The 23,007-nt window shown below is 40.2% G+C and overlaps 1 long non-coding RNA gene across 1 annotated transcript; it reads left to right on the top strand.

Moving 5' to 3' along the window:
- The first annotated feature begins 18,998 nt into the window (after nucleotides 1-18,998).
- On the top strand, nucleotides 18,999-21,486 carry LOC147581697 (uncharacterized). Its single transcript, XR_015249730.1, has 2 exons — nucleotides 18,999-19,486; nucleotides 20,678-21,486. It is a non-coding gene; the product is annotated as an uncharacterized LOC147581697 (long non-coding RNA).
- The last annotated feature ends 1,521 nt before the right edge of the window (nucleotides 21,487-23,007 follow it).

The following is a 23,007-nucleotide window of genomic DNA, read 5'->3' as shown; positions in this document are numbered from 1 at the left end:
GTGAGTCTCTTGTAGGCAGGATATGGAAGGGTCTTGTTTTTTCGATCCATATAGTTACCCTGTGTCTTTTGATTGGAGCATTTAGTTCATTTACATTTAACTAATAGGCATGTACTCGATGCCATTTTTTTCATTGTTTTCTGGTTGTAGTTTTTCTCTGTTCCTTCTCTTGCTCTTTCTCTGTGGTATGATGGCTTTCTTCAGTGTTATGCTTAGACTCTTTTTTTTTTATTTTGTGTATATGTGTTATAGGTTTTTGATTTGTAGTTACTGTTAGGTTCATAGATAACATCTGCTGTATATAGCAGTCTGTATTAAGTTGATGGTCACTTAAGTGCAAATACATTCTGAAAGCCCTAAATTTTTACTCTCCTACACATTTTATATATATGATATCACAGTTCACATATTTTTATTTTGTGTATACCTTGACAAATTTTTGTAGATATGATTTATTTTTGTACTTTTTTTTTTAACTTCCATACTGGCTTTATAAGTAATTAATCTACTAGATTTTTTTGCTTTTCTTTTTTATTTATTTATTTATTTTGTTTGTTTGTTTGTTTGTTTGTTTTCAATATATGAAATTTATTGTCAAATTGGTTTCCATACAACACCCAGTGCTCATCCCAAAAGGTGCCCTCCTCAATACCCATCACCCACCCTCCCCTCCCTCCCACCTCCCATCAACCCTCAGTTTGTTCTTAGTTTTTAAGAGTCTCTTATGCTTTGGCTCTCTCCCACTCTAACCTCTTTTTTTTTTTTTTTCCTTCCCCTCCCCCATGGGTTTCTGTTAAGTTTCTCAGGATCCACATAAGAGTGAAACCATATGGTAACTGTCTTTCTCTGTATGGCTTATTTCACTTAGCATCACACTCTCCAGTTCCATCCACGTTGCTACAAAAGGCCATATTTCATTCTTTCTCATTGCCACGTAGTATTCCATTGTGTATATAAACCACAATTTCTTTATCCATTCATCAGTTGATGGACATTTAGGCTCTTTCCATAATTTGGCTATTGTTGAGAGTGCTGCTATAAACATTGGGGTACAGGTGCCCCTATGCATCAGTACTCCTGTATCCCTTGGGTAAATTCCTAGCAGTGCTATTGCTGGGTCATAGGGTAGGTCTATTTTTAATTTTCTGAGGAACCTCCACACTGCTTTCCAGAGCGGTTGCACCAATTTGCTAGATTTTTTTGCTTTTGACTGAAATTTTTACCTTTCATAATTTTCTTCTAGTTACAGACTTTTCTTTTCACTTAAAGAATTCCCTTTAACATTTCTTATAAGGCTGGTTTAGTGGTGATGAACTCCTTTAACTTTTGCCTGTCTGTAAAACTATCTCTCCTTCAATTCTGTATGATAAACTTTCTAGGTAGAGTATACATGGTTGTAGATTTTTTTCTTGTCAGCACTTTGAATATATCATGCCACTCCTTTCTGGCCTAAAATTATTGCTGAGAAATCAGTTGATAGCCTTATGGGGTTTCCCTTGTAACTTTTTTCTTTTCTTTTCTTTTCTTTTCTTTTTTTTTTTTTTTTTTTTTTTGCTGCTTTTAAGATACTTTCTTTATCATTACTTTTTGCCACTTTAATTATTATATGTCTTGTTGTGGGCCTCCTTGAATTCAACTTGTTAGGGTCTCTCTGTGCTTCCTGAATCTAAGTGTCTGTTTCCTTCCCCACATTATGGGAGTTTTCAGCTAGTATTTCTTCAGATAAGTTTTCTTCCCCCTTCTCTTCTTCGTCTGGGATCCGTATCATGCAAATGTTATTATGCTTGATGATGTTTCAGAGTTCTCTTAACCTGTTCTCATTTTTGATTACTCTTTCTTCTTTTTGCTCTTCAGCTTGGTTGCTTTCCATTACCCTGTCTTCCAGGTCACTGATCTGTTCTGTATCCTCTAATCTGCTGTTGACTCCCTCTAGTGTATTTTTCATTTCAGTTATTGTATTCTTCAGCTCTTACTAGTTTTTTAAAAATATTTTCTATCTCTTTGTTGAAGTTCTTAAGTGTGTTCTCAAATATTTTATCCTTTCTGTTACCATTGTAAATAGAGTCTTCTCTTCCATCTTATTTTCTAACTGGTTATTATTTATGTATCTGAAGGCCTTGATTTTGCATATGACAGTTGATCCTTGAATAACATGGAGGTTAGGGATGCCTATCGCCCACAGAGTCAAAAATCCACATGTAACTTTGACTCCCCAGAACTTAACCACTAATAGCCTCCTGTTGCCTGGAAAACTTACCAATAAATAATGTAAACAGTTGATTAATGCGTTTTATATGCCATATGTATTTACTGCATTCTTTCAATAAAGTAAGCTACAGAAAAAGAAAATGTTACCAAGAATATCATAAGGAAGAAAAATTGCATTTATAGTACTGTAATGTTTATCAAAAAACATCCATGTATAAGTGGACCCATGCAGATCAAACCCATGTTGTCAAGGGTCAACTGTAATTTTACATCCTGCTGTCTTGCTTTCTTTTTTGAATTTGTTTATAATTAATTCTCTGAAGTTTTCCAGGTATCCTATCATACCATCTTCAAATAGACATAGTTTTGATTCTTCTTTCCTAATTCTTATGCATCTACTTGTTTTATCTAATTGCATTGGCTAATTATAAAACTGTGGTGGACATCCAGAGCATCTTTTTTTGTTTCTGATGTTACTAGGGATGCTGTTTGTATTTCTGCATTAATTAAAATGCTGGATTCTTAGAATATATAATGTTAAGTATTCATCTAGTCCTATTTTCTCAAATATTTGTATAAGGAAAGGTTGTTGAATTTGTCAAAGGCCTTTCCCCCATCTATGGATATAAGCATGTAATGTTTCTCTTTTAGGTTATTTATAAGGTGAATGATATTAATATATTTTCTAATGCTCAAGCATTCATACATTCCTGGCATAAAACATACTTGGTTATGGTGAATTATTTTCTTAATGTGATGTTAGTCTATTTTCTAACATTTTATTTAGAATTTTTGCATAAATATTTATGTGATACTGACCTATAATTTTTTCTTTATGTGCTATCTTTACAGATTTGGATATAAATGTTTACTTGCTTCTTAAAAAATATGTGGAAGTTTTCCTTCATTCCGTTTGCTCTGAAACAATTTAGGTAACATTGGGACCCTCTGGTCTCTAAAGATAGTCAAGTGTAATTGTAAACAAGAATAAAGACAAAAATTAGATCATTCTGTACATGTAGATCAACACTGTTTTGTTTTTCATTTAAAAGTTTATGGGGCGCCTGGGTGGCGCAGTCGGTTAAGCGTCCGACTTCAGCCAGGTCACGATCTCGCGGTCCGTGAGTTCGAGCCCCGCGTCAGGCTCTGGGCTGATGGCTTGGAGCCTGGAGCCTGTTTCCGATTCTGTGTCTCCCTCTCTCTCTGCCCCTCCCCTGTTCATGCTCTGTCTCTCTCTGTCCCAAAAATAAATAAAAAACGTTGAAAAAAAAAATTAAAAAAAAAAAAGTTTGTGAAGTTTGTTTTGTTCAAAAAGTTTCTTTTACTTGCTATGTAGTATTTTTTATAAAGCTATACTAAAATGGATGGATATTTGGTCTATTTTCAGTTTCAAGCTCTTTCAGACTATTTTCAAAGAACATTTCCAAACATATCTATTTGCCCATTTGTGGGAGTTTTGAGGATGAATTCCTTGACAAAAAAAAAAAAAAAAAAAAAGAAAAAGAAGGAAAGAAAGAGAGAGAGAGAAAAAAAAAGAGAAGAGTCCCTAGTCATGAAGAACTGATCCTTTAAAAAGAAAGAAATATAAGGCAAAGCTGAATTTTCTAGAAAGAAGAGGAATGGTAATGGTTTTGAGGACTTTTTGAACTGCTTTGTCCATGGGGTTTTAGAAGTGAACTCCACGTAATTTTTTTAAAACAGATCTGTATAAAATGAGCTGGGAATCTATTATCAAAAACAGATTTGTTAAAAACACTGCCTTTTAGCTGGAACCTATTAATAAAAAAGATAATTTGTAATTACCGTTCACATGTCTTTAGGTTAGAGATTGGCTTTTAAAAGTTAAAGCCTAAATGCTTTGTAAACAACCTTCTAAAATGTAACTTACCAATTTGGAGACTGGATTTGATACAGACAGGGTGAGTTATTTTGCAAGCCTCAACTTGGAAGGCATCATGTTTCTCATAACATTTTGAAAAGTAACTATGGGAACTTTTTACACATTTAAATTGAACAGATGTGTAGTTTTTTTCTGTCCAGTTGTGGTTGTTACCGTGTTTAAGTAAATGTACTTCTTGCTTATATGTGTTTCCTGTGTTATGTGCGCTCTGGGGACCTACACCTGACTGACTTTAACTTGCTTAGCAAGTTTCTGTCCGAGCAGATTTGGTTTGATTCTTAGGTCACCTGGAACAAGTATTTTTGCATTTAAGTACCCTAATAAAATCGGTTTGTATCTACAGGGATTGAAATGGCCTGTTTGCTTGTTTGTTTGAACAGATAAAAACATTCTTTAGTAATAACGATTCCCTTAATGGATCCAGAAAGATAATTTCTTTTTTTGGAACAGTGTCAGCATTTGGCGTAGCACAGCCTCGGGGAATAAAGTACCTGGATATCAAAATTATTTTGCATAACCGTAACTGAAAGTGTCTAAGAGATTGCTTATTAACTTTTCTTATATGCGAACAGAATAGAAGCAGTGACAGCCATGTTATATTGCAATGTTATAATAAGATCGTTTGAAAAGTAAGGTGGTAATGTTAGAAACAAATATGTTTTGAAGGGTCGGATGGCCTTCTCTGCGCTGAACAAAAGCTCCTTGACAGCATGTTGATTTTTCATTCCTATAGGCCCAAAGAACCTCACATAGAATTTGACACAAAAGAATTGCAACGTCACAGTCTCCTGCCCCCAGTGGACTCTGAGCATTGCTTATCAATGCTTTTACTTGCAGTTACAATTGGCCTTATTCCAGGAGGCAGCTGTTACTTTTAGTCAGCCTTTCCAATCAGTCCCTACAAGTATTTCTCACATTTGCCACCCAGGCCCTCTGCTCAGCCTTACGTTCATTCCTCAATTTTCTCTATTAAAAAAAAAAAATTTTTTTTTAAATTTGAGCCCTTCAGGCATAATTTCAACTCTCTAACCATCCTACCTCCAGTTATTTTCACAGCCATACTTCCTGTTTAGGCCAACCTCTCTGCTGTTCCCCACGATCCAACTTCTTTCTGGTTGTTCAGAGACCTTCCTTTATGTTTCCTCTTCCCCTCCCCCTTAATCTCTTCCCTCTTTTTCTCCACTGCCTGATCTTTCCTAACACATCTCCCAGTGTTTCATCAAATGGTATTACCAGAGGGAATAAAGTACCATTCTGTCTCCTTACATTCTGATACCCTAGGGGTTAGCTAAGGTGTTTAAGCCATTCCTTGAACATGTTTTTCACATTCATTCAACATATCTATTCTCCACTCGTTAACTCATTTGAACACTTATTTTAAAAATCTCTTATTTGCCCGGTATTATATTACATATTGATGATATAAGGATAAATGAGTTCTTTAGTCTTTGCCTCAGAGAATTCTAATCAAGTGAGTGAAGTAAACACATAAACAGGTAATTAGAAAACTGTGAAGAAAGCCAAGGAGAGGAGCGCACAGGGTGTTATGGTAACCCTAAAAAGGAGCACCCACCTCACCAGCCTAAAGCCACACTTTTGGGGTTTAGATCCATACATATAAAGTTGACTCTGGGTTAGTCCACCTCTGGATATCACTGTCCCTTTTCTGGATCCCAATTCTTGGTATTTGTTTAATAAATCCACCCTAGGAAACACCATTATACTTTAATAAGTAAACATAATCATTTTAAATAGTAAGAATACATCTGTGTATGTAAATATATGTAATTGCTATTCAAAGTTTACAGGTCATATGCTACCTTTTAACATAGGGGAAACAATATATATTTATAATTGCTTGTATATGCACAAAAATATCTGAAGGGATTCATAGGAAATTTCTGGTTACTTCTGTGAGAGGTAGAGATTTTTCCTCTGTTCCTGTTTATGAATTTTACTTATGAACTATATACTATTTGTTCAAAAAGTTAAATTGTAATAAGTGTTATGCTAAGTGAAATAAGTCATACAGAGAAAGACAGATACCATATGTTTTCACTCTTATGTGGATCCTGAGAAACTTAACAGAAACCCATGGGGGAGGGGAAGGGAAAAAAAAGAGGTTAGAGAGGGAGGGAGCCAAAGCATAAGAGACACTTAAAAACTGAGAACAAACTGAGGGTTGATGGGGGGTGGGAAGGAGGAGAGAGTGGGTGATGGGTATTGGGGAGGGCACCTTTTGGGATGAGCACTGGGTGTTGTACGGAAACCAATTTGACAATAAATTTCATATATTGAAAAAAAAGAAAATGATAATGAAAGAAATATTAAATACATTGCAAAGGAAAAAAAAACTGAGAACAAACTGAGGGTTGATGGGGGGTGGGAGGGAGGGGAGGGTGGGTGGTGGGTATTGAGGAGGGCACCTTTTGGGATGAGCACTGGGTGTTGTACGGAAACCAATTTGACAATAAATTTCATATTTAAAAAAAAAAGAAATCCTAGAAGTCTCTGCACCGACTGACACCAGCTTTTCTAATCTTATTTTCCACTTCTCTGTAACAGAAAGCAAATTGAGTTCGTTTTGTCTCTATCATCAGTATGCAAACTTGGCTCATCTGAGCCCTTCATCAGGCATGCCCTCTGTCTAAACCCATTGCTTCAAGGTCCAGCATCCTTTGGGAGACTTCCAGCTCACAGTGACCTCTCAAAAATCTCTTTATAATGAGTTAAAGTATGTCAGTTCCTGTGGCATTGGCCTTCTTTTGCTCTGGAAAGCTACCTAAATGTTCATATTTGGATGTCTGCTTGTAGCCCCTAGATTTCCAGCACACGCCTCCTTACATTATCCACATAGGAAACACTTCATATTTTTTTAGTCCATTAATTGGGTCCATTCATTGAGGGGGATAGTTACTGCCTTCATTAAACTAAACTGTTCAATGAAAAACTAATAAGCTGTTAGAAGTATTCCTTAGGTCCTTGGGCCACAGTATGGAATAGGGGATTTAGAGTCAGAGAAGCTTGGGTTCAAGTACTGGCTCTAACTGGATGAATTTAGGAAGTTGCTTAATATCCCCAAGCCTCTGAGCCCTCTTTCTTAAATGCAGATAAAATAATTGACCTCACAGATACTGAGTTTGTAGAATTACGCAAAATAATGTAGACACAGAAATCAACACTGTGCTGTAACACAGAGTACCTTAATAGAAGGTAGTTGTATCATCTTGAACATTTGGGACGTTCTTGCTAGGATAAAATAACATAACTCCTCAATTCAAATATAATGACAGAGGTCACTGTCACAGGTGCACTGCCTTCCCAGGCCCAGACTGCATCAGACCTCACTCCATCCTTGAAGTCCTGGCTGTTGCTGCTGGAGAAGCCTGCTTTGCCCTGCGTTCCCTCTCAGCCCTCCCCCTCCATGCCACCACCACCTCCCAACCAGCCTGTACATTTAGGGCATCCTCCACTCTTTCCAGGACAAGGGAACATGAGTTACAGGAATTCCCAAGTAGGAAGTCAGGAAACAATTTCTTATAAAAAAGCATTGTTATACATGGCGGTGAGGGTCTTTAGTGGAACTGCTTATCGGCAGATGGGCTTCTGTGGCCATATCTGGAAATCTAAACCACACCATCTAAAATTGTTTCTATGGGAAACTATGTTCCAAGGGTCTAACAGCTGACTTAGAAATGGGCTATTGGAATGCAACTTGTTTGGGGACTGTCTGTAGGTCAACATTCCTAACTCCTTGTCAATGAAAAAGGAAATGACATTTATTCTGCTATTACTGAAACACACTGCACATGTTTTTATGATCGTTTCTTGAGGACACCAAGTGTCTTAAGTTATTTGAAATAGCAGCTACATAAACCCATCAAATTGAATTGATATTCTGGGTCTTCATTTAAGTCACTAACTCCAGCAACTCAAATATGCATGTTGGGTGTCTTTTACACATTTTTAGGATTTAATATTTTTAAGGAAGGTAGAAAGAGCCTTTCCCTTTGCAGCACTCCCCTTGTGGTTATATAACTGCTGTGCTGAAGCAAGTGCCCCTCCCCCTTTCCCTCTGGTGGCTTCTCTGCCCAAGTATGGTAACTGTTCCACAGCAGTCCTTCGTACCAAAGTGAGCAAGTCGAACCCTTATTAGGATCCAAGCTTAAAAGTTAAACAGCCCAGGGACTAAGATTAAGAATCTCCTGTGTGTAGAATCTGGTAGATAGTATATGGATCAACTAAATTGAATTTGGGATAAAGTCGTTCAGGGAGGAAGAGATAGGAGCATAAATGATCTGGGTGAGGTTGCTGTTCTAACAAAAAACCAATTACTTGCCCCGTTTTAAATTCATCTTGTCCTAAGTCCCAATGAAAGCATTTTCTCTCTCTTACGTTTCCATTTTTGTGTAATTACCACAAAGAGCATTAGGTGTGTCTTTTCTTGCCTTTTTCTTCTCTTTCTTCTATCCTTGTGTATGTAACTTTCAGGTACTCTTTGCTGTTATCCCAGGCTTACACTCAGTCCCTGAGTTACTCACCATCTCTTATTTTTGTGTCTCTAAGAGGGAGAAGAAAAAAAGCAGAACTAGGCAGAGTGTTAACTCTCTTTCCACCCCTGTAAGCAAGCCAGTTCTCCAGAAGGGTAAGCTATTGGCACTTAATATATCTCAAAAATTGTTATGAAGATACCCAGAGTGTTTGCCTTGTTCTAAGGGGTAGTTGTAACTTTTTGAGAATTGTGAAATTAAGCAAGCTGATTCTTTTTTTCTACAAAATACATCCGTTGAACACCAGAGATCTCCAGTCACTTACGAAATGCCTCCTTTATACCATTCACTAAAATGAACAAGGTCCAAGTCCTGAAGATAATCAGTCTTGGTACAGAAATGGAAATCGGTGGAAATAGGTACATACCGGGTGCTATACTAAAGCTTTTCAGAGGGTGCTGGGGAGTCCAGGTGAAACAATAATTGTCCATGCGCATCTCAAAAGTCCTCAAAGAAAAACAGATGGTTAACTGGGACCTGGTCTTAAAGATAAGGTGTTCTAGAGCAAGGCAGATGAACACAGGAAAGGCCAGAGATTCTGTGAGGTGAAGCTTATTATCACAAAATGTTATATATATTATAAAATACAGAAAAACAGTCACTTTAAAGGATGAGATAAATAGAAGTCCTAAGATTTTCTTCCCACAGTCCATCAGCCTGTCCAGTGCACTCTGTAGGTGCAGGACCCATTTGGGAAATATCGTCATGATGTGTAGAGGGACCCGCAAGACTGGGAGAGGGGAGATGGGTATGTTTCTTGTAATAATCTGGGTAAGAAGCGGTAGGGGCTTGGATTAGGGCAAGGAAGGTGAGAAGTGGACAGATTTTGAACATATTTTACAGGTTGAATAGAGAAGACTTGATGACTGGTTGGATGGCATGGAGGGGGCGGTGGGGGTGAGGAACAAGACAATTTTAACAGTGACTCACAGTTTCTGCTTTGAGTAACTTCTCAAATGATAGCGTCAATTTACCCTTCAAATGCAGCCAAATGAAAAACTCTGCCATTTAAATTTTGGAGGGAAAAAAGACAGGAAGAACTTTTGCAGTCATTTTGGCAGTGTGTGTGCGTGTGCGTGTGTGTTGTTTATTTTTGTGACAGGAGCTGCCTCTAGCCTTCATGTTTTGTGTCCTCATCTTTCCTCTAAGGTAGGAAATTCCCATAGAAAGCCAAGGTTTCTAAGGCCTCACTTTTCTCTTGCTTGTTCTCTCAGATACTGAATACCTTCTAAGTTGTCAACATTACAGGAATACCTTTATTACTTGCAATTTGGATTATGATACATATTAAAATTATATATAAAATACATATAAACTATGTGTATATATATATATAAATTATGACTCTTTTTCACACTGATCCATTTTATGACCCTTTTCTTAGTACATTTTCGGAACCACTTGAATCTATTTCTCGGCATATAGTACGCTGAAAATAAAGCAATTCACAGATTTCCACAAAATAAAAAAGTTTGAGGAGTTATGGTTATTCCAATACGTAGGTGGCGGGCATCGTTTGCACATCTCCAGAGAACTAGCTGGGAATCCCCTCATTAAGTAAGCCCTTGGGTTCCATACTTATCTGTAGGCAAATGTCAGCTGCAGCTACCATTAAGTGGCACAGCCACTTACAGTGATTGTGAGGATCCAAAAAGATAATGGATATAGAGTGTTAAGTAAACTGCAAGTTCATAGATGAATATGCATTACTATCTTTAAAGCAAAATTATTTTTAAATGCTCCCGGAGTAGCAACCTATAGAGAAGTTGAATACACCAATAAATGAAATGTGAGAGGTTGTCATACCCATAGCCCTGCTCCATCATTAAAAGTCTGCTTGATTTTGAGTTCGGAACGAAATTGAGTGATTTTGAGTTAGAATAGGACAGAAGCAGCATGTTTCTCCTAGATGCATACTGAGTAAAAATGGTCTTTTAATACGCTGTTAGATGTTTGTAATTACTTTTGTTTCACTTTCTTAGTTAGAAAAATTAGTAAGCAAGACACAGGTTTGAGCCTGTTCAGTGACCCTAAAGTCTAGGGGGAAATATTATTTACAAACTTAGAAATAAATGTCTTGCTAATTTTCTTCAGAAGAGAGAATTTGCATAACTCTTGACCTAATTTTAGAGACATGCAGCTTTTTACTCTACATATACAAGGTTATATAAAGATTGGACAACTACTTTGGGGAGACAAGGGTTTCATTTAATCAGTCAGATATCTAATAAAAGTCATTTGTAACGATCCCATTCATTGTTTGTGTTCAAAAACTGCTGCCGAGAATGTGACCAGAAGTTATAGTTGGGGTCCTCTTTATCTTTTCAGGTGGGACTTGTGCTCGCTGTTTTGGTGGCAGCCCTGGAAAGCAGAAATCCTGGCTTTTGTTCAAAGGCCTGAGCCCTGGAGAGGCTACTGGGTTCCTGGTAGTAGGTAGACTTTTGGTTTAAAGGCAAGCGGGGGTGGGGATTAGTAGGCATGGTCAAAATATCTCGGTCAAAGACACAAAGGGAAGATTTCCCTGCTATTAGAAAGAAATTCCTCCAGGCTGTGTGGGAGAAGAAAGGGAGGGAACGTTGAGGGTCCTAAGAATGAAAGGGATGTACACACTGCTTGTTGGTTGCACCGCTGAGGAGAAGGCAAGTCCTGGAGAGGTATGGCTCTGACGTGTGTAGATAGACAAGGATTCCCATGTCCCAAATATGGCACTGAAGCTGCCAGGAGCCCTTGGACCTGAGTGGACATCTTTGCAGCAGGTGACATCTATGAACAGAAGGTCTAGACGCACAAGCCCTTGTTACTGCGTACGACGCCAGGGCTGTGGCATAATCTTGGGAAACAGGAAGGAGAGGGCCTCGAAAAGAGCTGAGGTTAAATCTCTCATCCCGCAGAATGGGGCCTTAAAATGAGAAACAAGTTGATATAGTAAACAAAATACACTGAAGTATATTTCTTACAGAAACGAGTTTGTGGGCTGAGATTTATAACCACTACAAAGGGCAAACTTCTTTTTCTTGGACAAAGTGCAGAAATACACTTCGGTTTAGCATGTCCAGGCAATTGTACTCATTCCGGAATAGTAGGATATGAATGAAAGAGGGTGAGCCACGCCAGCACTCTAAAATGGAAAGATACGGAAAGGACTCTCGCTGCCAAGTCAGAGTCCTTTAAACAGGGTCAGCTGACATGGGGCTTAGACGTTTACATAGGGTTGGAACTTCTGACAGGTAGCAAAGGGCCTGATGACATTTTAGTTTTCAGAGGAGGCTTACCCAATAAAAACTCATTTCTATTTTTCCAGAAGACACCGTCGAGGTGAAATGGGGACTCGTGGCTCTAAGAAACAGTGGAAGGTAAAGCCTTCCCTGTGAAACTCCTCTTTGACTAGCCCGAGAGCGGCAGACAATTTCACATGCGCAGGGCGGGTTATGTCCCTTTCCAGCCCAGACGTGTGGCACAAGCTAGCAAATGGGAGCATGCAGAAGGCAGACATGACTCCCTGACCCACTGTCTGCGCTGGAAGAAGCACCAGGAACAGCTGGCCAGGGTTGCAAGTATGAAGGGTGCTCTTGAAAGCAGGGAGGTGTGTTTGTATAGGTGTGGACTGCCAGTGGTCCACTTTGGGGGAAGTGGACCCCAAGACATGAAGACAGACAAGGTATCAGTGGCAGGGAGATGGGGACAAGCCCAGGAGAGGTGTCAGGGGATAAATGAAAGGGAAATGACAAGGAAGGGAGAGGAGAAAGCACCACCATGTGGGGATTTCTGACAGGAGGGGAAGTGAAAATTATAGAAACAGAAAGAGGAACTTGGGGACCAGAAGCCTTTATTTCCCAGCACGCTCCCTGACTCCTCTCCCCCTAAAGAAGCAACCATATTAGGGGGAAGATGTACAGGAAATGTCCCTTTACACCTTAGCCCCTGATTCTGTGGCTGGATAAGATACCAGCTCCTTAATAGGGTGCTGCCCAGCTTGGAGAGAGGGATGTTCCCAGAGTGGAATGTGTCCTGTTTGCATTCAGAGAATGAAGTTCCCATCCAATTTGAATGCTAACACTTAAAAAAAGAAGAAGAAGAAAAGATTACAAACTGTCACTTTTTATGTGGTGCTCATGAGGGATGGAAGAGGGTAGGAAAGTAGGAGAAAAGCAACATCTTCCAAGAAGTTATGTTATCCAAGCATTTAATCAACTCTTGCTCAAGGCCAATTGTAAAAATAAACCGTGCGCCTCTGCCTGCAGGAGGCGGCTTGCAAACTGCAGGTGCGATTGAGAAAGTCACCGTCATGTTCCCAGTAGTGATTCAAAAGGCATTTGCTATGAGCGAAACCATCTTTATGAATCTCACACTGTTGTGGGAACCAGACATAGATCACACCATGAGAGAACATCTAGAAAAGAGCCAGCATGCAGGACTGTCACCATATGAGGACCTACCCTTTTTTTTTTAATGTTTTATATTATATTGTGGTAAAATAATATATAACATCAAAGTTGTCATTTGAGGGGCTCCTGGGTGGCTCACACCATTAAGCGTCCAACTTGGTTTTAGCTCAGGTCATGATCTCGCTGTTTGTGGGTTCGAGCCCCACTGCGGGCCATGCGCTGACAGCACGCAGAGCCTGCTTGGGATTCTCTCCGTCTCTCTCTTCTCTCTGCTCCTCCCCTGCTCTCGCTCACTCGCTCTCTCTCAAAATAAATAAATAGACTTTTAAAAAATTTATCATTTGGACCATTTTTAAGTGTACATCCTGTGGCACCCACATTGTTGTGCCATCCTGCCCACCACCCATTCCCAGAACTTTTTTTTCATCTTCCCAAACTGAGACTCTGTACATTAGTTATTAAACAATAACTCCCATCCCCTCTCCCATAGCCTCTGGCAATCTCACTGTTTTACTCTCTGTGTCTATGAATGGGTTATTCTAGGTACTACATGTAAGTACAATCACACAGTGTCCTTTTGTGACTGATTTATTCAATATAGTATAATGTTCGTCTATGTCATAGCCTGTGTCAGAATTTCCTTCCTTTATAAACCTTAATGGGACTATACTTTTTAAGTGGGAGGCATGATCACAAAGGATCTCCTTTTTCTAAAGGAAAAAAAAAGCATATGTATCCATATTTCTTTTTTATTTATTTAAAAAAAAATTTTTAACGTTTATTTATTTTTGAAACAGAGAGAGACAGAGCATGAATGGGGGGAGGGTCAGAGAGAGAGAGGGAGACACAGAATCTGAAACAGGCTCCAGGCTCCGCTCTGTCAGCCCAGAGGGGCCCAACGCGGGGCTCGAACTCACAGACCGCGAGATCACGACCTGAGCCGAAGTCAGACGCCCAACCGACTGAGCCACCCAGGCGCCCCCATATTTTAAACCTGCCATCACTGTAAGATATTTTTAGTATTTATTCATTTGCAAAAGGAGGCTGGAGCTAGATTTTAAGGTATCATTGGTCAAGGCCCTCTTAGTTTCTGGGATGGGTTCTTTTTAGTCTCACAGACAAGAGACCAAAGGCAAACATTTTTTTCCATTAGTGGAGGAAACTGAGCACTTAGCTAGTCCTTAGTCCCTTTGAGTTTTATTTTCCCTCAACCTCTGCTTGGCTCTCTACCCTCATAATGAGTTTCTGGGTGGAACATAAATGGGGGCAAAAATAGGAAGAGGCATGCTTCTGCTCTTTCAAGTAGAATGCCTTATATAGGAATGCCATACCTGGATGCAAAATTTGGGCACTTTTATCTAGTGTTGAGCTGGGTTCTGGTCTTTAGGTAAGGTGGGTTAAAGAAATTAATGACTTTCCCCTTTCAGCTCCAACCTTAATTTAAAAAGTCTATGCTTTTTTACTGAAATAAGATTCTCATTATCAGCTCTAAAGTTACCATAGGGGTAACTTTTGATCTTATTCCCCCAAGGCATAAAGGTCTTTTTCTCTAATTCACTGCAGGGTGTCTGCTCTAATGGCGGATGGCAGGGCATGACCAGCCTCACCATGCGTTTTGAAATGACCAGCTGGCCCTGAAAATAATCTCCAAAACAGATCAGGCTCTGAAATTTCTGCTGTGAAATATAGCACCCAGGCAGCACTGGGAATGGCCAACAACTCATTGCCCAGCTAGCCATGCCGAGCGGGAGCCTAAGAAAATACGAACATTTACTTAGAGCCAATACACAGATATGATTCCCATGATAATCATGCAAGGGAACTACTAAAAGGAAATGGTAGCCACAACAGTTTTTAGACCTTTAAAAATGGTTAAAGATTTTTAGATGTATTTCCTTCTGAGAGAACTCTTTCATGTTTCTTAGACGTCATCATGAGTTGCTTTAATCTAATTTTTTTTTCCAGAAGATTGAAACTAGTAAAGATGTTTATTTTCAAGCAGGGCAATCAAGTCACTGTTTCTTCGACCCCATCAGGATCGTCAAGGAAAGGAACTGTTTAGCTCCCTGCCATTTCGGTTCACTAGTTAGTTACCCACTCACTGATGCTTCCATGAATAAAGCTGGAAGGAAGATCTTATTTTGGGAGTAGAGGAAAGAGGACCTCGAAGGGGAAGAACTGGCAATGAAGAAGCCCCAATAATTCATATTTCTGGACTCAGTTCTTTGGGACGTTTTTGCCTCATGTAAAGAAACATTGTCCCAGCCAACCAGCTTTACTAGTGTGCTGCTCCCCAGCCTTAACTTGAATTCTACACAGAAGTAGCTGAGAAGGCAGTGACCGTCCATTACGTCCTATCTCTCTGCATCTGGATTCAAGTCCCAGGCCTATCTTCTAACAACGTCCATTTCTCCTTTTAAGAGTCCTTTCCTTTTGCAGGAAAACTAAGGATTTACCTCAGTCTTAGAAAAGCAGGAAAGTTAGTGTATTTGGGGGCTGTGATATATGAATTTTCCTAAAAAGTTACATTATTTAGCAATTGGAAATACGTTGACTCTAGCTTTCTTCCGTGGACTTTGTGTGTGTCGTTCAAATATAATAATATAAATATATTACCATTTTGACCATTTTTAGGTGTACAGTTCAGTGGCATTAAGTACACTTTATGTTATTTTAAAAATCCTCCACTGCTCTTCATGCAGAGGCTCCTACCTACTTTTTGTGTCTAAGCCACATCCTACAGACAGTATTTAGGAATCCTTCATTTCTCAACTTCACTTTAACAACATTATAAGAAATTTATCATGCCTTTAAAAGTAGAGATTCTAGGGTGCCTGGGTGGCTCAGTCAATTAAGCATCTGACTCTTGATTTAGGCTCAGGTCATGATCTCACGGTTCATGAGTTTGAGCCCCGCATCAGGCTCTGTGCTGACAGCGCTGCGCCTGCTTGGGGCACTCTCTCTCTCTCTCTCTCTCTCTCTGTCTGCTCTTCCCCCGCTCACATTCTCTCTCAGTCTCAAAATAAATAAACAAACTTAAAAAAAATAAAAATAGAGATTCTAAAATGGAGCAACTCAAAGAGTATGTTTCTTTTCTTACTGGTCTATTCCTCTTCTGAACTTTTATCCACTAAAGATAGCATTAAGGTTGATCTTAAGCTTGCTCTCCCTCAGTAAGTGATTTCAATGTCTTTGTCTATTAATAGGTATTTTTGCCCACACTTTAGTCATGGTGGTTCTCACAGTGTTTCTTCTCTCAACCCCCTCCAAGGTTATTTATATCTCTTTAGTTTTGAAAGTAATGTCTATAAACTCAACTTAAAATAAAACCAAACTCACCGAGGGTTTACCAGAATAGGTTTCTGGATCGGGGTCACTAGTGTGAGAAGGAGTTTCTGTCAAGTTTCACCCTTTCTCTTCCTGTGATTTCTCATTCTCAGTGCCTCTGTCCCTCTGCCACCTCATATTCAGTCTTAAAACTCCATCCAGTCTAAGAAAAACACTTCTTTCCTTCATTCCTTACAGTTGAAACATTATGGCAGTAGGGTATAAGAAATGGGAATGTTAAACTACATTTTCCAGAGTGATTGGGTTTAAAATATCCTGAGCTGTTGGTTGATTTCCTTTTTTGTTCAGAGAGTGTTGACCAGACTATTAATGACATCTTAATGGAGGAAATGGCACCCAAACAAGAGCAAGGTCGATGTCAAGCCCATCTTGGTGTTCACTGGTGCTTGTGCCCCCTTCCAGCATGGTTCCATGAATGTGGGTCCAGAGTGGATATTTGTTGGCTGAATAAGTGAATGGAGGATAGATAGGTTTTAGAGAAGTGACACTTTACCCCCTAGTAAGCTAAGTAGCCCAGAAGTGAAAGTAGAGGCAGGTATGGTAAATTAGAGTGAGGGTAACGTTTGATCTAAGGTGAGGATGTGGGCCAAGTGAAGAAGATGACAGCCTGAATGAATTTGAATTTGATCATATCATCCAGGCTGTGACAACCCCAAATGATTTACAAATGGCTTGTAAAGAAGGTATATCATCATAATCCTAAACAGAAATCAATGAAGTAATTAATTAATTGAAAGGAAAGTGAGGAAGGAAGGGAGCTCTTTTGCCTGCTCCTACCTGCATTTTTTGCAGGCCTGTCACCCCTCCTGGGCACGATCCTAATTGTTCAGTGTCTTCCAAATACACTATACGTGGGTATAGCCATACCCAGAACAAGGCTGTTTCCTTAAAACTACACTTTGTCCTAAAGTTATTCCTTTTAAAAATGCACTTCATGTGAAGTTTCCAATTTCTCAGACTTGGAAAACCTTCAGCTTACCTTGTCATATGCATATTTAAGCCACAGTCACCAAGGACTTTGTAGTCTATACGTGCTTCAAATTACTTGGATAAAATACTATACCCCAAGTCTAAGGGGCTTATAGGCTTCATTCCCCAAGGGAACATTTGTGTTTCAAAAGAGGGTCTCATTAACTAAGGGAATCAACTGATGGAATGAATTCGGACCCTTCTGTGCCAATTCTGAGCAAACTTCTCTCCCCACCATCAAGCTGGAAACAGAGGAATCAACAACTTGGTATCTTATCTGTTGTCATCCACAGGAAGCCAAGATAGCTTCTTTATGGAGAAGAGTCATGATAAAACTGTTGTAGAAAGTTTACTAGAGAAGTGATGTTTATTCTAGATTTATATGAGGGCTCTGAGTGGTGATTTCTACTGCTGCTGGTCCCAGACCTTATCGCCATTTAGACTGAGTTCAATGGAGAAACACAGGTAGGCTCTGAGCTCAGTATCCCTGAGGAGTACCACCTGATTCTGAAACATGTGCCAGGCATACAGGATACAACAGGTGCAAGGGATATAAGGACCAGTAAGGTCAAAAAGGGTGATCAAGTCTACTTGAGAGAAACACCGATGAGAGGGTGACCAACTTTCCATGGGGGAATATAGACAAGAAGGTCACCAACTCAGGGCGCCTGGGTGGCTCAGTCGGTTAAGCATCAAACTTTGGTTCAGATCATGATCTCTGGGTCTGTGGGTTCAAGCCCCACGTTGGGCTCTGTGCTAACAGCTCGGAGCCTGGAGCCTGCTTAGGATTCTGTGTCTCCCTCTCTGCTCCCCCCCCCACCCCCACCCCCCCCACTCACAGTCTGTCTGTCTCTCTCAAAATTAAACAAACATTAAGAAAAAAAAAGGTCACCAACTCTATCTGAGAGAGCTGGAGAAGGTTCATGCAGTAAGAGAGACTGGGCCTCATAGCATTTATCATCTTGTGTGATTATAAAATCTACTGTTTATCAATCTGGCTTTACCACTCTGCCACTCCTTGAGGGCAGGGGTTTCCTGTTACATATTTAAGAGTAGCTTTGTGCCCTGCTTGGCATAGAGTGACCATTGATATAATTACTTTTGAAAGAACAAACTGAAATATGTAGAAGAAATGTAGAAATGCAAAAGGAAAGGGTTAGGTGTTACATGTGGAGAGAGAACAGCATCGCAAAAATGTGGGATTGGGAAATTCAGTGGGATTTTCAGGAAACACAATTAGTTCATTCCTGGAGCTTGGGGTGACTTGGGGAGAGGAATTGGAGAAGGAATGCCAGAAGTGTGGCCAAGAATCAGAGTGTGGGGGGACCTGTAGGCCCCGCTAAGAATTCAGGGTGTATTCTGAAGGCAGCGGGAGCCCATTCAGTGTTTTTAAACAGGGAAATAACTAGGTCAAATCTGTGTTTTAGAGGAATCACCGGCAGCAACATCAAGATGAACTGGAGTAAAGGGAGGCTAGACATACGAACCATTGGCCCTTCTGTGACTGGGGAGCGGAGGGATGGACCTTGAAGAAGTCATTCAGAGTAGCAATATTACCATGGAGAGAATTGAAAGAGTTGAAGCCAACATCAAGTTCCTGGTTTGGTTTGAGCATTGTGCGAGAAAACAGACAGGTGACCTAAGACAAGAAGCAGGTAGGAGGAAGGAGGGATTATTAACTCCACCTTGAATATCTGGGGTCTGAGGAACCAACGCATTTCCAAGGAGAGTCACTCTGTGCAGCCAGTAATATGAAGCAAGGAAGAGAATTGGGGCCAGAGATAGAGTTTGGGGTGTGGTAGGTGGAGCCATTTGATTGGATGAGAAACCCAGAGTGATCACATGGAGAGAGAAGAGAAACGATGAGGCCCATGGGGAAACTGAGCTTTTCTTCCCTCCTTCCCCGCCCCCCCCGCCCCCACTTTTAAAGTTCAGTGCCTTTCTCCCTGTTATAAAAGTATCTGAAAACCAACAACAGGCCCAAGTAAGTGGAAATGACACTAAGTTTTGTTTTGTTTTGTTTTGTCTTTTCCAGAAATTCTCTAACTTCTGGCACTGGGAGAGGTGGGCTGGCACTCCCAGCCGCAGGACTGCTTCTCTAAGAGTTGACTGCTGTGTAGTTTGAGGTAATGCAAGCACTTTTGTGGAGTCAGCTCATTCAGGAGTTTACCGACAGCCCTTGAGATGTCTGCACATGAAACCCGGGTGTAGGAGCCAGCCCAGCACAAGGGGAAAGCTTGAGTCAGAGCATCAAAACAATGGAGCTTTCAAAATGCCTTTCGTTGTTAACTGTCTTGAAATGTCTGAAGGTTCTGTGACGCTGAGCAGTCTAAGCACTTTCTGGTAGTGACCAAAGGAGGGGATCCACAGGCACAACACAGGCCTGGGACATGGGGGTGATGAAGTCTATGGGAATTCAGGCCGGGTAGCTATTTTTGAGTGAGTTCTTGGTGAAGGAGAGGAGTAAAAGAATTAGAAGTTGAAGAATGTCTGGAGAACAGATGAGTAGTTGCCAGAGGCAGGGGTGAGAGGTGGGTGAAGGTGGTCAAAAGGTACAAACTTCCAGTTATAAGATGAGTAAGTCCTGGAGATATAACGTATAGCATGGTGACTCTAGTTAACATTATACCATATATTTGAAAGTTGCCGAGAGAGTAGATCTTAAAAGTTCTTATCACAAGAAAAAAAAAAAAATCTGTGACTAAGTGTGGTGATAGATATTAACTAAATGTACTGTTGTGATCATTTCACAGTATCCACATAAGTCATTATGCTGTACACGTGAAACTAAAATGTCATGTCAATTATGTCTCAATAAAACTGGGGGAAAATAAAGGGGGGAAGCACCTGGCTGGCTTAGTCTATAGAGCATGTGGCTCTTGATTTTGGGGTCATGGGTTTGAGCCCCACATTAGGTATAGAGATTACTTAAGGAAATTTAAAAAAAAACCTGGAAAAAAAGAAATTGAAGAATGTAAGAACTTAAGGGAAAATAGTTAGTGAGGGATTCAACTCAACAGTGATCCCATGAATAATATCATTTGACTAAAATAAGTCATTACAGATAGCACGGTAAAGACAATAGCAGAAGTACTTGGCTTGGGAATATGGTCGGGCTGGGCTTTCTGGAGGATGTGGAGCTAGAAGCGGCCCTTTAGTGACAGGCAAGATTCAAATGGGAAGAAGGAGGCTGGATTATTACAGGGAGGAAGAATGGCATGAGCACAAAAGGACAAGCTTATATGTAAACTGAAATGGTAATTAGGCACGGTGGCTATTTTATTTTAATTTAATTTAATTTTTTTTTCTGTGTATAGTAAATGGTAGCAGCCAGTACAGGGATCAAGAAGACCCAAGGATGAAGATTTTCACTGATTGAAAGTGAGCTGGAATGGACATCTGCAGGAAGTAGTGCACTAGAAGTCTCGGCGGGGTGCTCTGCCTATTTATGGGGGGCAAATAAAAGGTTTTCAGAAGACGATCATAGTCAGCGCCTTCCAGTTTTCTCCTGGTAATCACCGAAGAAGTTTTACTGGCTGCCATGATTGTATTATACTACCAAGCAGTAATAATAATATTAACAATATGTGTTAATATTTCAGTGCCTCTGATACACGGGTCACTGTTCTAGACTGATAAATGAATGATCTCATTTGATCTTTCTACAACACAATGATATAGACACTCTTATTTTCCCCATTTATAGATGAAGATACTGAGACACAACGAGGTTGAAAAACTTGCCCAGAGCCATGCAGAGCAGAAGAACCAGGATGGAACCCAGATGGGCTGCAGAGCCCGAGTCCTACTGTGTCTGAGAGTATGAAGGGTGCTCCATAATGTCTTCAGACTCTGAATAAAGCTTCTTAGTGTGAAGCTGGTATTGCTGCTGTGAAAAGGTCAACACGACAGCTATGCCTGTGTTAGCCTTTCCCTTCTCTGAATCAGCGTTTTCTGAGAAATGTAGCCTTGGGAGTGGTCATTTCCTCCATTGGAAATAAATCAGAGAAAAAGACCCCCCTCCCTCCTTACCCCTGCCTCTCTTGACATTATTCAAATATACTTCTTATTGCTCAGAGATATGAATCTACAGAATTCATTAAAAACTCCAGTGCTTTCCCTTGAATCCCAAGAAATTCTGCTCATTGTGTCTTTCTCACCACCTTTCGCTTGGGGCACATGTTGCTCATTTTTCTCCCACACCTGCCACCTGTAAGTCCAGGGTAGTCTTCCTGATGATTGGTTTACTTGGGATATTTGCTTATTCAGTTTTTCCTATTTGGGTGAGGTACCTCTGGGAAAAAGCTATTGGATGACCTACTTTTCAGTTCATTTCATAATTGCTGGGTGTCTACAAATGTACCACGTGACATATGAGGAGCTCTATCCTGCTTACTGTCATCTTACCGCAAGGGAGTCCTGAAAGCCCTTTCTAGACCAGTGGTCCAGCAGTACACACTGCCTCTACCCAGACAAACTCCCTTTCACGGGGAACCATAGTCTTGTGGAGATCAGGATTTCACACCACGTATCTCCTTTACATTGGCCTGAAGGTCAATATCCACCTTATCTTGACATTGAGGGTTGATGACGCTGACTCAAATGTGCACAAATATTTAGATGTAGTTGGTGGCCTATATTCCCTTTTTTTAAAATTTTTAAATGTTTTTATTTATTTTTCAGACAGAGACAGAGCATGAGCAGGGGAGGGGCAGAGAGAGAGGGAGACACAGAATCTGAAGCAGGCTCCAGGCTCTGAGCTGTCAGCATAGAGCCCAACACGGGGCTCAAACTCACAGACCATGAGATCATGACCTGAGCTGAAGTTGGACGCTTAACCGACTGAGCCACCCAGGTGCCCCTATATTCCTTTTTTTAAATAATTGACATTTCACGTTATATTGCTTTCAGGTGTACAACATAATGATTTGGTATTTGCACACATTGCGAAATGATCACAGAAAGTCTAGTTGCCATCCATTACCATTCACAGTTATGAAAAATTTTTTCCTTGCGATGAAGACTTTTAATATTTATTCTCTTAGCAACTTTCAAAGATGCGATACAGTATTATTAACTATAGTCTTCATGCTGTATACTACATCCCTGTGACTTATTTACTTTGTAAGTGGAAGTCTGTATCTCTTGACCTCCTTCACCCATTTTGTGCTCTTCCGCAGCCCCCGGCAACCAACAATCTGTTCTAGCTATGAGGTGAGGTTTGTTTTGTTTTTTAGAATCTAGGTATAAGTGAAATGATACAATGTTTGTCTTTCTCCGTTTGACTTATTTCACTTAGCATAATGCCCTCAAGATTCATCCATGTTGACTCAAACAGTAAGATTTCATTCTTTTTTATGGCTGAATATTATTCCATTGTGTGTGTGTGTGTGTGTGTGTGTGTGTGTGCGCGCGCGCACGCGCGCGATCACATCTTCTTTATCCATTCATCCATCAGTGGATGCTCAGGGGGCGTGTGGCTGTCTCAGTCGATGGAGCATGCAATCAACTCTCTGGGTTGTGAGTTCAAGTCCCATCTTAGGTGTAGAAATTACTTAAAAAAATAAAATCTTTTTAAAAAATGGATGCTTAGGCTGTTTCCATATCTTGGCTATTGTCAATGCTGCTATGAATATGTGGGTGCAGA

The sequence above is a fragment of the Puma concolor genome, chromosome B1 (assembly GCF_028749965.1).
Source record: "Puma concolor isolate L17-30 chromosome B1, mPumCon1.1.hap2, whole genome shotgun sequence".
Classification (NCBI taxonomy): Eukaryota; Metazoa; Chordata; class Mammalia; order Carnivora; family Felidae; genus Puma; species Puma concolor.
The sequence above is the reverse complement of the archived record's forward strand: the minus strand, read 5'-3'. Positions and strand labels throughout refer to the sequence as shown.